Consider the following 19,638-nt stretch of genomic DNA (forward strand, 5'->3'; position numbering starts at 1 on the left):
CTGAATAGCTCATTTTTCTCCTTAACCTGGCAAGCGGGCAAATACCCAAAGACAGTCATATGACTACATCCTTGCTTGCTTTTTCTGGTCTTTGTAAGGCTCAGACTACCCAGGCTTCCCTGGGGGACACCCAAGCAGCCGGTCTTCTGGTGTGGATCAAGATTCAGTGTAGAAAGCCATTACTTATTTTCATATTTTCATGTTCTAATAAATCTGGGGCTGAAGGAAAGCAATATGTGGAGTCTTCCCTTATTTGCATTCATTATTTGCTCTACTATGTTTTGGGCCCTTTAGCTAATTTGGAATGAATCAAGGAATAATTATTTTTCTTTTTTTCTTTTCTCAAAAGTATGTTTATCTAGGAATAAAATTATAAAACTCATTAAACTCTCAAAGTGTGTTCACTTTACATATTTATAAAAGCATACTCAAGATGCATAAATAAAAATGAGTGTTTTTTTGTATTTATGCCAACTTAATTTAGACCATTATAAAACAATAACAGGGTAGGGTTATTTCTGAGACTAACCCAATCATGTCTTTGGGTTTCACTATGCATCTGCATGCCTACACCTGGGTATCACTTCCTCCTCAGTTGTGTAGGCAACTGCTATATATTTAATGTAGAATACAGTGTTATTTGGAGCTCTTACACCTGAAAAAAGAAAACTTTTATACCGTTAATAATTCTAGTGAAAAGTATAAACTATACTGTAGAATTAAGAGGGAAAATGAGAAGCCAACTTTGAAATATTGTAATCTATTTAGGATTAATTTATAAATATGATAATGGGGATTAGTGCTGGTACCTTAATGATTCTTTGGAATTCAGTGACTAAATAGACCAGAGGAGGCTTGTGAAGGAAAGGAGTGCTGGATATTTAATGTAGACTACAGTGCTACTTGGAGCTCTGACACCTGAAAAAAGGAAAGTTTTCTATTGCAACAAGTCTTGCTGTTGAAATGAGGTAACTGTATGCATAAATACAAGGTATCTCTTCCCATAACACTCAAAAATGGAATGTTTTATATTCCATAACTTTTAAGCTAGAGTGGTTTCATTTTTCAAAAGCATCTCCTCTACTTCCATGTAAATGACTCTTGGCTGCATTCTATCCCAAACCTTTGGTCTTCATGAAAACTCATCAGGACTAGGATCCTTTGTCTTCAAGGATGTGCATGCAGCTTCTATTTTCCTTTGTTCCTCTTAAGACTACTTAGTACTTTTCTTTAGGGGCTAATAAGGAATCCAGTGATCAAAAGACTTTCTTTCTTTAAACATAGATACACTACTTTCTATTTTCACACCTGAATAGTTCTCAAAATACCTCTGTTGGACACGGACTCCTGAGAAGGAGGGGCAGACCATAATTTGTCTTCTCTCTTGTCTCAACAGATGTTGTCCACTTTGTTTAAAACATGCAGCTGTTATGTGCATTCCAAAGTGTTTATTTACTTTTTTTATTGATAAGCTTATTAAACCAAGCTGTTCCTTTTTGCCCTTCCTATCACTAATAATAGAAAAAGGCAACTAAAAGTGGAAAGAAAATTAATTTCCCCGATCTTTACTTTCATGAATATTTTCCGCATTTATTTCATTTCAAGGTAAGAGTCTGCTGAGTTATCCACTTATGGCATTTTCTTAACACCTAGTATCATTCTGTAAACCTAGGTACTTGGTAAACGTTTATTGTTTTTAATTGTTTTAACCATAAATGCAGCTTAATTATTATGAAACCTAGAGGTCACTGTTAGAATATATAGTAGTAGTTTCTATGAAGAAAATAATGTATTTTATTAACAGATTTAATTTCACTACATGGCTGGTGAGTTTTTATTCACCCTGTGGGCAAGAATGGTAGCCATTGTTTTAAAGTCACAACTCCAAGAGTTCTTTTTGTGCTCAAAAGCAAACATTTCTTGGCAAAAGATGAGTTCTTACAGAAGAAAGAATTTTGCCTTTGGGATCTTATTGGTTTTCTCACTATTTCAACTTTAAGCTAGCTAAATTGAGCCACTTCTGAAATCCTTCAGACAAAATGTTCAACCTAAATTCCTCTCTTGCCTCTCAGGTAAAATTTGGCTTCACAAAGAAGCCTGGATATTCTCATACTCTGTATGTGAAGGGGCATCAGCCCAATTAGCACATAAATCATTAAGCAAGAAATAGCTGTCTTAAATTTTACCTTTTCACTAGATAGTTTTTCAGTTCAGATTTCCTTTATAGCCACAAAGCCATTTCTTTCTTTAAAAATTTCTCAAGATTCCTAGGGCATCTGATTGACCTGAGAGGCAGGAGAAGTGGTCTGCCCCAGAGGAAAAAGATCATTTCCATTTCTTTGAAAGTTTTTAAAGTTACAATATCAGCATTGTCACAAGGATGTACATTTTCTTCCAAAAGATAATTGCAACTACAAAGGAATGGAGTAGAAGAAGGAGTAGTTCTCTTTTGAAATGCCTTATTCATGACCTAGTAACGTGAATTTCATTGATACTGTTTTAATGGATTTATATGAAAATATTTTAAGTCACAATTATCACTTAAATTAAATGCCAGTTGACACATTACTGTGCTAAGATCTACAGGGGAAAAAAATAAACCATTTGAATCCAGAACAAAGAGGGTGAAAACTACTGAGTGGGGATTACAGAGGTGTTTGCTTTTTAATTACCTGCTAACCTGTACCTTTCTTTATGTACATATATATTTTTTAATTAATAGTAAAGAGGAAAAGTTGAATCTGATAATTTCCCTCTCATCTGGGCTTCTCCACTCCCTCAAAATTCCAAGTTGATTCACTAACTAACATGCATTGTGTACCTGCTATGTGCTAGACATCGTGGTGGTGAGTCACCAATGGACAAGGGGCAGGTTGCTTAGAACTTGGTATTTAACAGACATGTGAGCCCAGGAGATCTGGCCCCATTCTTAAATCTGTGTAGAACACATGTCTTGGTTGAATGCATTTGTAGGAATCAGAGACTTTTTAACCTGTGATGTTGGGTGTAGAGAGAATCAATTTCTTATCTTTATTTACAGATGTTGAACTTCTTTGTTTGGAAAAGACTTTAACCTCTGAGCAAAGAGCCAAAAAGACGCTTGTGAAATAACAGAGGTTTGTTTTGCTTACCCTAGCTAGTTACAAATCTATGAAGTACTTGTTCATGGCCTTGGGTTACCATACAAGATCTCTTTCAAACATCTCTTCTTTCTGTTGCTTCTACTTCCCCTTTAACATCCAGTGGACAATGGAAAAAAAACACCCTGATTTACAGTATTACCAAACAACACCATGAGAATGAATAAATTTAAATTAATATATACACAGAGAAAAGGAAGATATAGTGAATCCACTGACTTGAAATGCATTCTTCCTAGCAACACACGTTCAACCTGTAACTGTATTTCTTTGATAAATGTGTTCCTTTCTTAAAAAAAAAACAAAAAACATATGCTGTTTCCCCAAGGCAGAAGGGCTTGATAATGACAATAGCAACACTGTTCTGAAGGAAATGGTGATTTGTATCAATCCAGCACCATATGAAAATCCATCTTTTGCTGCAGAAGAAAAAAACTGCTACTGAACTTTTAACTTGAACTTTTTTTTTTTTTTTAATTATAGAGAGGGTGCTGAAAACAGGCTAAATGACCACTAGATGACCACTGTTTCACTATTCTGTGTTATTTTCTGTTACTTTTTCATTTGGAAAAGTTATCTAGAGCCTTGGAACAATGTCACTGAGGAATGCACAACCAACCAGAGGTTATTCTCAGGGAACTCAAGGTCAAATCAGCACACATAACATTGAACTATAAAGCACTCCTGGCACTCCAGCTTAAAATATACTGCATCCCAAACCCTTCCTCCAGCACATGGAATGAATTCTTTATACAGCGTTCACACAGTTCAATTAAAGACAGTGTATCATGAAAGTCAAATGGTGACATCTTTCTCTCTTTTTTCCTTCTGTAGAACATTAAATGATCATATGAGATTTATTAAGCATCCCAATTTACAGATGGTAAGACATAAGAGTAGGAATAAGGGAGCTTAAGAAACGACTGGAGAAGTCAAAGGCTTAAGTGTCACCTGCTGTTCTTTAGGTCGGCTTACTTATAAGAGGCTTAATACATGTATAAGGCAAAATTAACCTGCTAATGGAAGATAATTTCCAAATGTCTGGAAAGGAAGATGACTAGAACTGAAAAAAATTCAGCATTTCATTTTAATCTCAGAAAAAATGCCTGTAGCATCACAGGCCTGATTTTTAGCAGGTCCTTCCTGTCCCTTTAATGCACAGCAATGTCCTAATTTCCTCTGTGTTCATCATGTTACAGGTAGCAGGTTGGTGTGATGATTACTACTGTGAGATCCAGCTTCCGGCATCTGTGCCAACAACTCGCCTTCCCATACCCAGGGTCCTTAGACTCTCAGTGACTCACAAAAGTGCCACTGTCATCATAATTCTGGGCATGTTAATATTATAAATTGTGACCTCTAGACCAAAAATAGTTCTCTTCATTTATTATGAAAGAGGATCTTTTACTTTCATTAGAAGCTTAAATAAGTGTAAGTCTCCCCTCTCTAGTCTAGGACCAATACAGAAAAAAACAAATCTTTGAGGCTATTAATTTTGTGTTTAATTTTTCATGTGACAATCTAACAGTGGCTACAGCCTTAAATGAACTCTCGAGTCCTTCTCTAATGACCTTCTTGGCTGTTAATTAGACTTTCAAACTAGTACCCTGGGTTCAGACTCCAGTGATGAGAGAAAAAGTTGAGCTAAATAAATCCAAGAGCACAGTCATGTATTTTTCATATTGTGCTTTCCCAGGAGCAGTTCAACTTAAGTAAACAAACCTTCAAAATGGTACCTCAGCTCTAATAACATCCTAATAGCCCTAGATGGGCACAAAATCAATGCAGATCTATAGACATTTTGAGTTCTCCCTTTATAACAGGATATGCATTTTGTAAGATAACAGAGTAGCTTATTACAGATGGGGCTGTGGATGTCCTGAGCATGTTGGCATGCTTCAGTTTTTCCCCATGTGGTTGCCTCTTGTTTCCTGTCAGGTTGGAGAGAAATGCCAGCAGCTCAGGACAGCAGAGTGGAAAAAAAAGCACTTTGGTCCTGGGATTCAGCCTTGACCCTGCCAACTACTGGCTTGCCCCAAACAACCAGCTCTCAGTAGGGGCTTCTTTGACCTCCATTTTCTCCTTTTTTTCCTTTCTATGATACTTTATGGATGCTTCATTTTAACATTTGCATGACATTAGAAAAACACAGGATTCCCTGGCAGCTCAGTGGTAAAGAATTCATCTGCCAAGCAGGAGACCCAGGTTTGACCCTGGATCAGGAAGATCCCCAGGAGAAGGAAATGGCAATCCACTCCAGTACTCACGCCTGGGAAATCCCATGGACAGAGGGGCCCGGTGGGCTGCGGTCCTTAAGGTGGCAAAAGAGTCGGACATGACTTAACAACTACACAACAAGAAAAATAGATGACTATCGTTCGGTAAGATTTTCCTGTGTTCCAAATGAAGTGATCTATATACAAATTTATATATTAGAACATCATGCAGGTAAGTAATATTATCCTCATATTCCAGTCTTTCACAAAGCACCAGGTTGTGTGCAGGGCATTCTTTCCTCCCTGTATATTCCCAGTACAAGGCCGTACATTATAAATGAGGAAACTGCAACCCAGGAAAGTTAAGGTCACTCAGCTAGTAAACAGACGACGTGTGATCTGAACTGGTATCCAAAGCCCGTACTCTAGCCACGGTCATACTCGACCGCTCTTGGAGACTTGCATATCTGTCTTTTGCTCCTAGTCTGTGGGCTCTTTGAGAATGGGGACAAGATTTGAGTCACTCATTCTCCATGTGTCTTACCCAATGCTGGAATTTAGCAGTTATATACAGGCTTGCGCTCATCTTTTCAAAAAAGCTATTACTTTCTCTGCCTAAAGCCAAAAGCCCAGCCTCCAGAGTCAGCTGGCCATTAAGGAAACATTTCAGGAGGGCACCTTTCCTGGAGGAAAAATGCTGCAAGGCTGAGAGCCTACCACACCTACTGCTTCTCTCTGTACAGAGTGGCCACCCACAGACGCACTGGGCCCAGGTGGACATGCTTGTCTCAGGCAACACAATTTTCCTCCAACTCGGCCGACTAGGTCAGAGATCTAGGCCCGGCCATCGCTAGACTGGCTTGTGGCACCTGAGATAACTTGCTTGAGAGCCTGTGTAGTAATTAAACTAATCAAAGCCTCTCCCTGAGAGATTCGATGCGAGGCACACAAAGAAGGCACTCATACCAAGAGACACACAGAAAAAAAAACGCTCTAAACAGAGGTCAAAAGACCTGCGGGACTGGAGTTCGGATCGCGGGCAGAGGCGCACAGTGAAGCAGGGGGCTGGAGTCACTGGCTGGCCCAGCAGAGTCCCTGGTGCGCCCCCCGTGACAGGCCTGCTCTCCAGGGAGCACGAGGCAGTTGAGCCCACCTCCTCAGCCTCCTCCCTTCTTTTGCATTTCTACCACTGAGAGCATCTCAGAATATCTCAGAGCCAGTTGCTTGGGTAGGGCGGCGGAGGGGCCAAGGGTTAAAAAACTGATGAAAACACATGATCCCAAGCTTTAAGGAGCTATGATCTAATGAGGCAGAGATGTTCATAGGTGACTGCAGTCTAAGACTAGATATGCTTGGCTGGACTGGACTCTGCATCCAAGGGCTCTCTCAAAGGGGGTCCTGGGATATCACTACCCACATTCATTACAGGCCTACTTGACAGCTGGGAATGGAGGCAAAGAAGAGGAAGGGAAAAGGGTGGAATCTGGGAAGATGAAAAAGAGAAAACCCATTATAATTCTGCTCCCACTTGAATTCATATATTTTGGTAATTGCCTGCAGTGCTTATTAATGTCATGTTTAATAAAAACTCTTAGTATATTTTGAGTGAGTTTGGTGCTGAGGGACAATTAGATGAGTCACAGGACTGCATCAGGAAGAGGGGACCGAGGATGACTTCTTCAAGCCTGAGCTGGGACATCTGCTCCTCTCCTTCATCTGAGGGGACTGAAATCACACCCTGAATTATGACCTGGCTTTAAAATGCACCTGGATGTCCCAGTGTTGGACCTGCCTCACAGTTAGAAAGTGAATAGGGAATCATGTCAAATCAACCAGACTGACCTTTGTGCATGTACAAGGCCTGGGTAAGGGGACCCTTTTTTCAGATTATGATGGAGAAGGCCATATCCTTCCAGAAACTTAACTGATCATTCTTTTCGAGTCTGTGACCAAGCTACCTAAACAGAAACTTGAGTTTGCTGAAGGGAAGCTTTGAGAAATAGTGGCTCTTGCTCCTTTAGTCTCCCAGGGTGATGGGGGGTGCTCAGCTGGCCCGTCGTATAATGGTTTTGACTGGATGGGTAGACTAGGGTTTTATCTCACACAGCTCATTATTATACTGAACTGAATGGCCACAAAAGCAAATTATGCCCTTCAGCTTAATAACCGCTGACTCTCTGTGAATGTTTATGGAGTGCCAGGCCCCTTAAAGCCATGCCTTCTTCTTTATCATTTCCTCTGAGGTTGTGAACTATGCCTATCACTTAGTCTGATATTGCAGATGAGGAGAGAGATACTTAAGGAATTAACTAACTTGACCCACACAACATGGTGGTTAGTGATGAAGACATGGGATTTGAACCCACTCCTTTGGACATAAGAAGTCCTTCTATTTATTGCCCCAATATTCTGCTTCCCAACATTCAAATGAACTATTTCACATGCTTACAAAGAGAATGGGAGTGAAAACAATAAATGTCAAGTTTCTGGAATAAATGCCAGTAAATTGGTCAGCCCTTCTGACTGATTTCTGTTCAAGCACCAAGATTTTCTTGGCTATCTACATGGTTTCCTTCTCTTCCCACTTCTGGAATTTTCTTGCAGTGATTTTTTTTTTCCCCGTCTCTGCAGAAATTTTCTAGTTGAAACACAACAGTGGAGAGCAGTGATGGGAAATAATTTCTTACGCTGCCCCAACTTAGCTATTGACTAGTTTAGTCCACAAGTAAAGCAATGCATATTTCAAATGCCATACCTGAGTAGCCACAGTCTGCAGCTTTAGCTTGCTGAGCCAAAATTAATTAGAGATGAGTATCATAATAGAACTATTGATCATAGCATATTACTAAGAAGTGTTGCTCAGTGTTAATTAACATGATTCACCATCAGCACTTGGTATATTTACATACAGTCAGCACAGGTATTTTGTCTACACAGACCGATATATTTTTGAGTGGTGGCAGAACTCACCTCAGAAATGATCCATATATTCAATTGCTTGTATCTTTTGTCTCTACCCACACCCCGCCTACCACACACACATACAAATACACACACTGCTGGCCTCACTGTCTCCATATTGGCTATTTGAAAACATGTATGGCCTTTGAAAATATGAATACTTGGAAGAAACAGAAATGTTGGCATAAATGTAGGAAGCATACTGGGGAACAGACTAAGGGTGGATTCCTGGGCAAATTCAACTTGCCTATAATCTCCCTTTCTCCAAAATGATCTGAGTATTTCTCTCTTATTTTTGTGCAGGCTAATATGCTACACTGCCTGCCATTTCAACAATCAGAGATTCATTAAAAAATAAACAGCCTCTTTTAAAAGACAAATTATCTCTTTGAAAGTTAGGGGGCTGTTGGTCATTTATCTACTTAATCAAATTTGCCTAAATTTCTTTTCATCCCATTTATTTCAAACAAATTGAGTTTAAGCATGTGAGTTTTGACTGAGCACTGGGGAGGGAGGAAGTATCTTTTCTAGCCCAGGCTCATCCTTGACTCCAGGAAAGGGAAAAAATTCTTTGTCTTCCCTCCTCCTTCAGAGGGCTTTATGGGGACATTCAACTTGCACAACTCAACTGGCTAATTTTTTCCATTCCCTATCTTAGATGTGTTAAAGATTAAAGAGCCTTCTGTGGACTGGCTTGAGCAGTTGACCCCTGTGTGACACAGTTTCCAAAGGGAACCGTGCTCTGAATATCGAACATCTAAGCTGCAAACCGATCTTTGGGACAGAACTGCTTGAAACTGGGGACTGTGGGTGCATGGCTTCAGGCTGTCTCTCCCCCCTCCACCCCACAATACACTCATCAGACGCTGACTGATCAAGCATGGAAGTGCATATCAAAGCAGACGGCTCGAATGCAGAGCCTGGCTCTGTACACAAAGCTGAAACATCTGGATGAACTGTAGACTAAGCATGCTACTCCAGATGTCTTAAAATAATTAGTAGGGCAGGCTATACATTTCTATGATTGACATTTTTTTTTTTTCTTTTTGGTATTGAGCAGCCCAAGTCTTTGTAACTGCAATGTTCCTTACTAAAACCCACATTTATTCCAGAAAGGCAGGGCGCATTGCACTCAGTGGATGCATGAAAGACTGGGGGTAGATTAGTTCTGGGTTCTCTTGTAAGATGCAGACTTGGTGTAAGATCAGGAAAAGGGGAACAAGGTGACTGGCCCGTCTGTATAAATTCCTTTTTATCCTTTCCCTCCCTTTTGGCACTCTACTCTGAACCAGAGGCTTGATCTCAGTTCGATTCCAGCTATTTTAAGCCTCTTAACTTTCTGTCCTCTTTCTAAAGTGTGTCCTGTGAAACCTGATTCAAAAGCAGGATGTACTCTATTGCAGTTTTTCTCAAAATGAGATCAAGAGCCTCAAGCAGAGAAACACATTGGCTGTTAAGTGTGAATGCTGATTTCTAGGTCCCGCTTGATCTTCTGACTCAAAAGTCTCTGGAAGACCTGTCCTGGGAATCTGTCTTTTAAATAAACTCTCCGGGTAAGTCTAGTGCAGGCTTAAGAGAACTACTGCATTATAGCCTTGTTCTGATCGCTTCAACTAATGAAACTTTCATTTCAATGGTATTAGCCTAGAGAATTTAGATATCAAAGCAATGAAAGGAAAGTTATAAGTCAAAATATCAGGGTGCTTCTAAAAATGTAATGCAAGCAAGTTAGGAACTTGATCATTCATCACAGATAACTTGCTTTAGAATCTATTTTGAAGTATGTCGGACGTTCTTCTCTCTGAAAACTGAATTCCATCTAAGATCAATAAGGGAATATTTATATTGCTGATATGGTGACCATTTATTATTTGATTTTTAGAAAATCCTTGCCTCTAAGCAATTGACATTCAAAACAAATCATTCCTTCATTAGCTATAATAATGCTTTATTGCCTTTGTTCTGAAGTATTCATTTTATTTCCATTATCCCTATTGCATAAAGCAGGCACAAAACCAGCAGAGTCCAGTTTATCACAGGCAAATTGAACAGAGAGACTAAGTGAATATGATTTGCTGGGTTTCCCTCTCAGATTAGCAACCAAAAGAGTTCATCTTCTCTAAGAGCCCCCAGTTGATCTGTGGGAAGCAGTTTGAATGAAGAAGGTCTGCAATATAGAGCTACAACTCTTCCAAAATCATTGTTCAGCTGATTTATTGCAGTCGAACCAATTACCAGGTGAGTTGTTTGGCGTCAGGTAAACCACTTGGTGAGGAAGGAGCTTTTCCATGTTTTCACGGGAAGGGCAGAGGGAGGGTTACAGAAACGGTGGAGACAGAGTGCATTTCAAAACCTCCTCAAGAGAGCTGGCTCTGAGGAGGTTCTGGAATAGAGACAGACACAGGTGCTCCTAGAGATGGGAAAAGCTTCCCCAGGCCATTTCTGGTGTCCAAACTCAACTGTCTACATGGAGAATGGGAGGTTAAATGAGTGGCTTACAAACCAGGAACCTCACAGCCAGAGCCGAGGTTTCCCATCTCAGCAGCCTGTGTGGCCGGGTTTCCTCTGCTGGAGGTGACTCTCCTAGCCTCGGAGGGCTGTGGGTCAGCAGCTGGAACACGCTGAGGGACACGGCTCAGGGCAGTCCTCAACTCTGGACAACTGTGAGTGGCCTCTGCTTTCACTGTAGTTTTCCTGTTTTGTATTTTCTTCCCCCTCCTGATTTAAAATGAGTGCTATTCTTTCTTACGTGAATGTAAATTTCATAAAGAGCTGGCCATATCGTGGAAACTCAATAAACGAATCAACTTCAAAATAAAATGAATGTCACTCACATTCCTAAGTTTCAAAATTCAAGTATTTAGTTGCATTTGGATCCCATGAAATGGCTCTTGTCGCTAATGCAATAGGATCTCCACTGATGCTGATGGGCTGCCTGGCACAAGGTTCTTTTCCAGAATCAGCCTTGGGCCCACAGTTAGATTTCCTAATATTTATCCTGAGAGTCAGGGGTGCTGAGGACAGTCAGTGCTGCTTGCCTTCAATGATCTCCTCTCTCCTGGCCTGGCTCCCTCAGGAAGCATCTCAGTTCTGTTTATCTCAAATTCAGCTCCTCTATTTCTGTGGGTCACAGCAGGTCCCCAAATGTGATTGCCGAAGAGCCATGTGACAGAGCTAACAGGCCTGTTGTTTCCAACTCTTGTGGGGCTCTAAGATGAAGTCTGTTTGGTATTCGATTTAGATCTTTGTTCACCTAGGAGATATTAATTTCTCTGAACTGGAATGCACTTGTCCTTTCAGGCAAATCTTATCTTAGAGGGAAGCCACTAATTGTGAAATTAAAGGGTGGTTATTATTCTCCACCAATGGCAAAACCCATACTATTAAAGAACAAACAGAATATTGCTTTATGGGAGATTTACAATAAACCTACCCAAATGGTATATACGGGTTGACTCATGGCTATAAAAGCAAAGTGCTTTATATATTTACATTGCCTTTATGTAATTAACACCAGGCATTCTTCTTTCGTTTGTAAGTACATCAAAATTTTTGTCACAAAAAGTAGAAATGTTTTATGAGTGTTTAAATATACACATAAGGGTTAAAAGCATTGTTCTCTGTGTTTTAAAAATGCCTACAATACAATAACTCATCTTGAAATGTCTACCGAACATAATACCTATTATGCAGTTCTTTGTTTTCACTCTTTATCTTGAAAATGCTTCCATTTTCAAGTTAAACTCTTACTGCATCTTTAAAAATCTTTTTACAATGTAAAAGTTCTTTATGTGTCAGAAAAAAAAGGGTTAGACAATACGACTTTCAATAGCTAAGATTTTCATGGAACAATGCAGTGTTAGGCATAAGTGTCAGATTTTTCTGCGGAGGTATAAATGAGACTTTACAAAGAGAGAGTTCATTTCTGGCCCTCACAGTTTTTGTCCTATTTAAGCATAATACATGCAACCCTAATTCTGCCAGCTGCTGCCTGGTTCCTGGGTCTTGATTATCTCCTTCCCTAGTCTTTGCTGTGCTATCTGTAGACATCTACCCAACCTGTAGGTCAGAAACTCGGCACATGTTTCAGTGGTCCCTTAATTAAATCTTGTGATATTCCAGGAATTAGGTTGTTCAGGGAAAACTTGAGTGTCTAAGTTAGCTTCTGAAAACACAAGTTTCCATTTTTTGAACATCTCATTAACCACTCTCTGCTTCCTCCCACGCCCTCGCTTCCATCAGCTCCCCCAACACAGATAGCTTCTTGCAGTCCAGAATGGTGCCTACTAAACAGTCCAGTGTTCTTACTAGACTTTACTCTCCTTTCTGAATTGTCTACAAGGTTAGGGCCCCATTATTATTATTATTATTATTATTTTGGTCACACGGTGTAGCATGTGGGATCTTAGTTCCCCAACCATGGATCAAACCCGTGCCCCCTGCATTGAAAGCACAGAGTCTTAACCACTGGACCACTGGAGAAGTCCCAGGGCCCCAATATCTTGCTAATTCCTACTTCCTTAAGGCTTGAGGGGATTCCGATTTGGAACAAACATACTAGCAAGTTCCTGGTCCCAACTTCTCCTACAACCAGACTCCCTCCTCCATTCTCACTTCAGTGCACTCCACCCACATTACCAGAACCCGAGAAAACATACTGGTTGGTTCGACTGTCTGCCGCTTCTGCCTGGTCTCACCTGGTCCTTTTTTGGTTATTTACTCAAGCACTTGTTGCCTTGAATCTTGCAAGCCTAGAGAAAGGGTTTGCTGGTATTAAGATACCATTTTAAATAACTCATCAGTGTCTCAAAGAACTCCAACACTTTTCCCATATGAATGTGTAAAGAAAATTTCTGTGATTACTATTTTTTAGTAATGTGCCAAAACATGGTCCCAGGAGGCTGATATCTTACACTAGGGCAATCCTTGTTTTGAATGAAGTTTTATTTGAACACTATCATGATCACTGCTCATTCAGTTACATGTGGTTTATATCTGTTTTTGTGCTATACTGGCAGACTTGAGTAGTCATGACAGAAACTGTACAGCTCACAAAGCCATAAATAATTGCTATCTGACCCTACATGTAAAAAGCTTACCAAACTCTACCTTATACTCATCCATAACTTCATCTGTTCCTTTGTATCCTAAATAGACTCCTACCTGAAGGGCTATTACCTAGGTACCAAGATGTCTACTTTGTTGAACTCCAAATTATTTTCACCAAAAGGGACAAAACCTATTTCAAATTTGTGACATCTAACTAAAGACATTAGCACACATGGGGAGAAGACCTGCAAAGCTAATCAGCTCAAAGACTTCTAGAGGAAATTAAAAAATGCAGCCTAGGATGGAGGCAAACGACATAAATTATTTACAATTATTGTAGTCCAATAGGAATTCAGAAATACCAATCCCACTCCTCAGTCAGTGTTCTCTTTGCAGTTCATTTATTCTGACCACACCCTACTGCAAGATAAATTCAGCCTCACTGGAGTGGAGAGAAAATTGGCATTGATTTTCTCCCATTAAATAAAATATTACATAGGCATGCTTATAAATGGTTATATCACCAAGGCTTGCAAATAGAGAAGATAATTTTTTTTCTTAACCTCATTTGCTAAACTGAACCTGATAGAAGGAAAGTAAAATTTCTCATGTAAATCAAATGACTAGATATGCTGACATTTTGTTTCACAAAGTCGTTCTACAAGGTTACACATATGACTACTACATTTTAAATGGCAGAAGGAAGGGGTTTTACATCCCACTATGCCAAGTTTTACTTTTTTCCTCTGCACTGATTAAAATAAGGGGGCCATCATTGTCAATAGGCAGAGCCTGCTACATTGCTTTTATTAAATGCAAGGAGGTGTAAATACAAACTGTAAAGTACAACAAAAAGATCATGACTCACTGTCTGACAGCAAAACTATTAAACATAATCAAAGACTCAGATGAACTCACATTGCCTGTCAACACATTGCTAAAGAATCCTTTTCACTGTAAAATTAGCATAAAATGTCACAGTCCTGACACTGCTGTTGAAGAAACTTGGTTTAAGGCATTTAAAACAACTTTAAGACTTCAAATGAAGAGGAGTTACTCACCAGAGAATAAGTCACATTGCATTTGGCCTGGACACAAGACTCCTCAAATTGTAATCAATAACTGATTAAAAGTTGATCTCTCAGGGAATTAAAATCCAAAATTTTAGGGCACTTATTGATTAAAATGTACAGTTTGTTGAATGAATGCAGGCTCATACATGCTAACAACAAAGTCAATGTTTGTTGTTGCTTATGAAATACAAGGACAAAGATTTATTCTCAGGAAGTCAGTTGGACCATGAGGTAAGGTACATGGGTTCTATATTGAGAAGTGAAAATCCTGCCCATGGTGTAGGATTCCATCATCATAAGTGAAAGGAACAGATGGGCAGGAGGACGGGACCTGCAGGTGCAAGAGAACAGATATGACAATCCCAAAGTTTCCTGAGTGTTACCTGAAAAGAGTGTTCCTACTTTCTGCTCATCAATCCTTTAAAGGCAAGTGTCTTCAAGGTCAGTGTTACAGTACATGAAGCTATGAAATGGCTGTGATCCAAAGGATTTTTATGATTAATAATGTGAGTTCTGTGAAAAGCTTAATCTTGACTATTTACATGTTGAAGCTAGACTTCTAAGACCAGCTCTTGGCCAGCCTCACAAAAATACATGCAGCTTAGCTCTGTCTGGCTTGGGGGTGTTTTATACATGCCCTCTGAACTCTACATTCTTTTTTTTTTTTTTTTAATGTTTCATCAAAGGAGATTTATTTTTGCCTCTGACAGTACAGCTGGGTGTTTTAACAGGTCAAGATAACCTTATTTTAATCAGAGATGAAGTTGATTTGAAGCTCGGTTTTACTTTTCAAAGAACTTCTCTCTCTAGGTTTTCTTTTAAAAAAAAAAAAATTAGTTTTAATTGAAGGATAGTAGCTTTACCCCTCTGGACTCTAGGTTCTGAAGCATCAACTACTTTCACTTGCCTCTTCATGTATACTTAGCATAGAACCTGGAACACAGTTGTTGCTTAATAAATGAATAAGGCATTGAAGACAAGAATGATTCTCATCACTTATTATTAAGTAGTGTGAGATCACAACGATAGAGATACTGATCTGTCCAAGGAAGACTGGCTTTGGCTGGCAATATTCACTCAGCCCCAGTCCAGTAAGTTTGACCTCAGGCTCTTCTCCAATGCACTTCACAAAAGTAAGCCGCAAACACTATCACTTATTGTGGGATCCAGTGTGACTAACTGATAGAATTCTGGTCTTATATCCTGATTTCTGTACTTTCCTCTGGCTCCCTCAAATTTGTGGTCCATTAAGTTTCTCCTTCCAAAATTCCACATCATAGTTGTCCAACTTCCCCACAGTCGTCCAGTTTTAACCTTCTCTTAGTTGTGGTGCTTTCTGCCACATCAGCTTAAGAAGACCCTGTTCTAACCTCTAACACTTGGGCGTCTCCCAAACCCTAATCATCCTCCACTACACCGAGGAGGAATTCTGATCTGGAAGGAATAATCTCAGAAAAAGCTTCAGGGAAATACTTCAATTTTTGTTTTCTTCCCTAAAAGCCTTACGAATCTTTGAGAATTTCTAGCAAAGGTGGGAGCGGGAGCTCTTTTCCTCTATGATAAATTCCCAGGATTTCAACCCTCATCTCAGTGGATAACTGAAGGCTTGCCTTGGGTGATCTGCATGTAAGTTCTCACCCCCCAACTGCCAATCTTTAGAGCAAAGGCTGAACAGGTTATTTATAACTTAAAGGGGTACTGAGTATTATTTAACACTCTCTGTATATCACATTGGGCTTCCTCTACTCTTTCTAAAGAAATCACATCATGATACTATATTTATTGCTTAATTTTCTTTTTTGTAACACTTTGATAGCTACTTGGGAGCAGCTTTTGTGTTTTTCTTATTCACTGTATTCCCCAGAATATTAGCAATAAAACGTGTACACAAAAGGACACCAGGAATGCTTACTAAATATAGGAAGAGAAAAAGTAAGCATTTGCAGTCGTATCAAATTCTAGTTTGGTAAAACAAATATTAAACGATGAGACTGAAATGAGACTTTTGACCAGTTTTTGTGTCTAGTTTTAATAGTCATTATCAGAATTATGTACATGTTCCAAAATCCTGTAAATGTAATAAATAACCTCTTTCTACCCCTCTCCCTACTTCATGCTTTGATCATCTACAATTTATTTTCTATTGATGCTTCCCACTCTCCTTGACTCTTGCCTCTTGTGATCCCAAATGAAATTACACAAGAAACTATGTCCCTTGCTCTAAGTTTCTAAGGTGTTTGAGTGGATGTTTTCATTTCATTCATTTAAAAAATATTCACACTTAGGAATAAGAATGGGCAAAAATGGAAGTCAGAGGAGCTTCTCTTCAACCTCTCCAGCCTTTGGTTGTTCTTTCTCTCTGCTTGCGATGGTCTTCTACTGTTCTCTAGATGTTTGGTGACCCCATCTAGTTCTGACTCTCTTTCAGACTCTAGTGCTCCTTACAAAATCTGCTCTCAGCCTAATTCTGTTGGAAATATTCCAATCTATGAATTAGTCATATGATGTTAATGGATCACAGCAGCTTATGGCATTTTCTGGCTCAGAGGGATTTGCATCTTAATAAGGGGCAGTGCCCTAACTCCAAGGATCAAATGCTAATGGCAGAATTGAAGTCTTTGGGAATGGCATCAAGGGTCAGAAAGCTTTCCAACGCTTTCATATTGCCTGCTGGCTCTAAAAAGTGCAGAGAACTTCCCACAATGCCATCTCCCTTTATTACCATAAATAATGAAGAAGTTATTTTCTATATAAGTCCAAATGCTGACACTGACACTGTTGAACTCATTATAAAGGGGAAAAATGTCCACATAGTGACTCCAAATAATTTTGGATTTGGTGGAGGGGAAATGAGAAGAAAGGAGAGCAGGAAGGAAGAGGGAAAGACTGGAAAGGAGGATTGTCAACACAGGGAATGAAAGAAAAATCTGTTTAATCTGAATGCTATTATATTATCAGATATGCAGTAGGCATGCATTTTAAAGCCACTTCTGAAATCTATTGTGTGTGCTGATTTTTTCATACAATAAAAAAAGAGACTGATTTATGATCTGTGGGGAAAGAGGACTTAAAAGACACACCAAATTTAGGGGCTAGTAAATGTAATGTGTAAAAATTGAACAACAAATTTCATAATTGAAGCTCAGTATCATAAATTAGTATGTAACAAGGAATACTAATTTTGGTACACTGATGCCTCAGGGCTATCTACAAGTTATTATTAATTGAAGTGTATGACCAAGATGTCACTGCTAAGAATAGTGGGAAAGCAGTTCTATAGTCACATATTTTTGAAGAAAGTCAATAGGAAATGGATTTGTTCAACTGCAGGAGAATTTAGCTGCATTCATTGAACTCATGACTCTTTTTGATCTTTTTGGAAAACAATAAATCACACACTCACAGAATACAGTGCTGGCCTTGCGTTAGGTCATGCATATTCTTTTAGGGACATGGTCAAAAGGCTTGAGAGGGCTTGGAAGATGATCCCATATCAAATAAATCAATACAGTGAGTTTGCAAATGCATGTTATAGCACTGACTCTTAAGTTTCTTAGTCAAACTTTGAAACTTAATAAAGGTCTCATTTTATTTGTCTAAAAAGAAAAATTAATGCAACAATTGGAAAGATGAGTTAAAATTTCTTTCAAAGTGAAAATTTCAGTTAATTGTATATCATGAATTTTCTAGATAGTCTAAATCAAACAGAACAATAAAGATAATGTTCACTAATGTGAGCTACTTAGGAAAGGAATTAATCTGTCCCCTCTATCTTTGAAATGACTCTGCCACTTACTAAATCATCTTTTACTCTACTTCTCTATCTTCTCAAACAACTGATGAGATTTAGCAGATAAGATACAGATTAAGACTGTGATATGATACAATTATGCAGACATAGGAAGATGTAAGTTATTAGAGAAAAAAAGACATAGAGGGTAATACGAGAACATATATATGCACAATTATTGTCCACTGTGAGAGACTGAGTGACTTAGCAGCTGCAGTGAGAGACTAGAATAATAGAGGGGAAAAATATTTAAATCACTAATTAATAAACAGAATGCTCAAGAAAATAGTTGGGAATCCAGAACAGGAATTTCTCACACCCTACAACAACAGCACAGCCCAACAGTAAAAAGGAAAACCCTCTCTTCTTGCTCGGCAGGAGGTCAACTGATGAGAGCCCATCACAATTCAGCCAATGAAAAGCCACACTACACTTCAAACTTTCAACTCCTCCAATGGACTCTGTTTACTATGGCCCTCCCAACTTCCTCTCCCCTCCTCTAAAAATGTTCTCCTCTCCTTGCTGTGTGGGGACTCACACGTGGCTAGTCAAGGTTGCATACTCCAAACTGCAATATTTTGCTGATCCCAAATAAACCTATTTCTGCAGGAGAAATAACTGGCAGTCTATCTGTTTTAGGTCAACACAGTGCAATCTGTACCCATTATGTAGGAAATAGCCAAGCCATAATGCTGAAGTCAACTGTCTTTCATACTACAATAGATAAAGACCACAGTTAAAGCTATTTTGGAACAACCATTCATGAGCCAGTGAGGTATAGAGCACTGATCAAATGAGCTCTTGATAAGAACTAGATCACAGCAAGAATGGGAGATGCATAGAACAGGACTGATGGATTAAATTACCTTAGTAGAAACTTCCAGAGTCCTTTCTGAGTCTATTCTCTTTGCCTCACCTGGCTGAGAGATATCAATTTCTCAGTAAGGACAAACTGGAAGTATATATCAGCTCTCCACTCTTTAGCATTAATATTTTGTGGGCATATAATTTTCCTTACCACATTATGGTACTCATATGGTTTCAATAAGTTCCTGAGTTGCCTTCATTCAATACTGAAATACTCCCTGCTGCCAACCTTGTTATAGTTTGATACCTCTTCTCCATTATTGCAATCAAGATTTCTGGTTGCCATATAATCAAAGAGCAGATTTCTTTAGAAGTCTTATTTCTGAAAGAGTGAACTTCAAGCTACAAAGATGATTTAGGGTGATTTAAGAGGTAGTCATTTAATAATGATGGGCCAGGTTTAGAGGCCTGAGGCAGTGGGTATGGTCCATCCAGACAGGGAGAAATATTCTATCACTGCATTAGCATTATTTAAAATTGACCATGTGTGATCATAATTTAAAAAACACTTTTAGTCAATTTTATAGTTTTTAAAATTCTCT

The 19,638-nt window shown here is 39.1% G+C and overlaps 1 protein-coding gene across 8 annotated transcripts in view; it reads right to left on the reverse strand.

Annotated features, from left to right (window-relative positions):
- B3GALT1 (beta-1,3-galactosyltransferase 1) overlaps positions 1–19,638 on the reverse strand; it is a 599,692-nt gene that overhangs the window by 96,679 nt on the left and 483,375 nt on the right. The window contains exon 1 of one of the 8 annotated variants that reach the window (XM_043894702.1): positions 14,428–14,570. The exons of the other annotated variants lie outside the window; for them this stretch is intronic. The gene's annotated coding sequence lies outside the window, so the exon portion shown is untranslated. Of the gene's footprint in view, positions 1–14,427; positions 14,571–19,638 lie in introns of those variants that run through there. 8 annotated transcript variants of the gene reach the window in all.

The sequence above is a fragment of the Cervus elaphus genome, chromosome 33 (genome assembly GCF_910594005.1).
Source record: "Cervus elaphus chromosome 33, mCerEla1.1, whole genome shotgun sequence".
Taxonomy (NCBI): domain Eukaryota; kingdom Metazoa; phylum Chordata; class Mammalia; order Artiodactyla; family Cervidae; genus Cervus; species Cervus elaphus.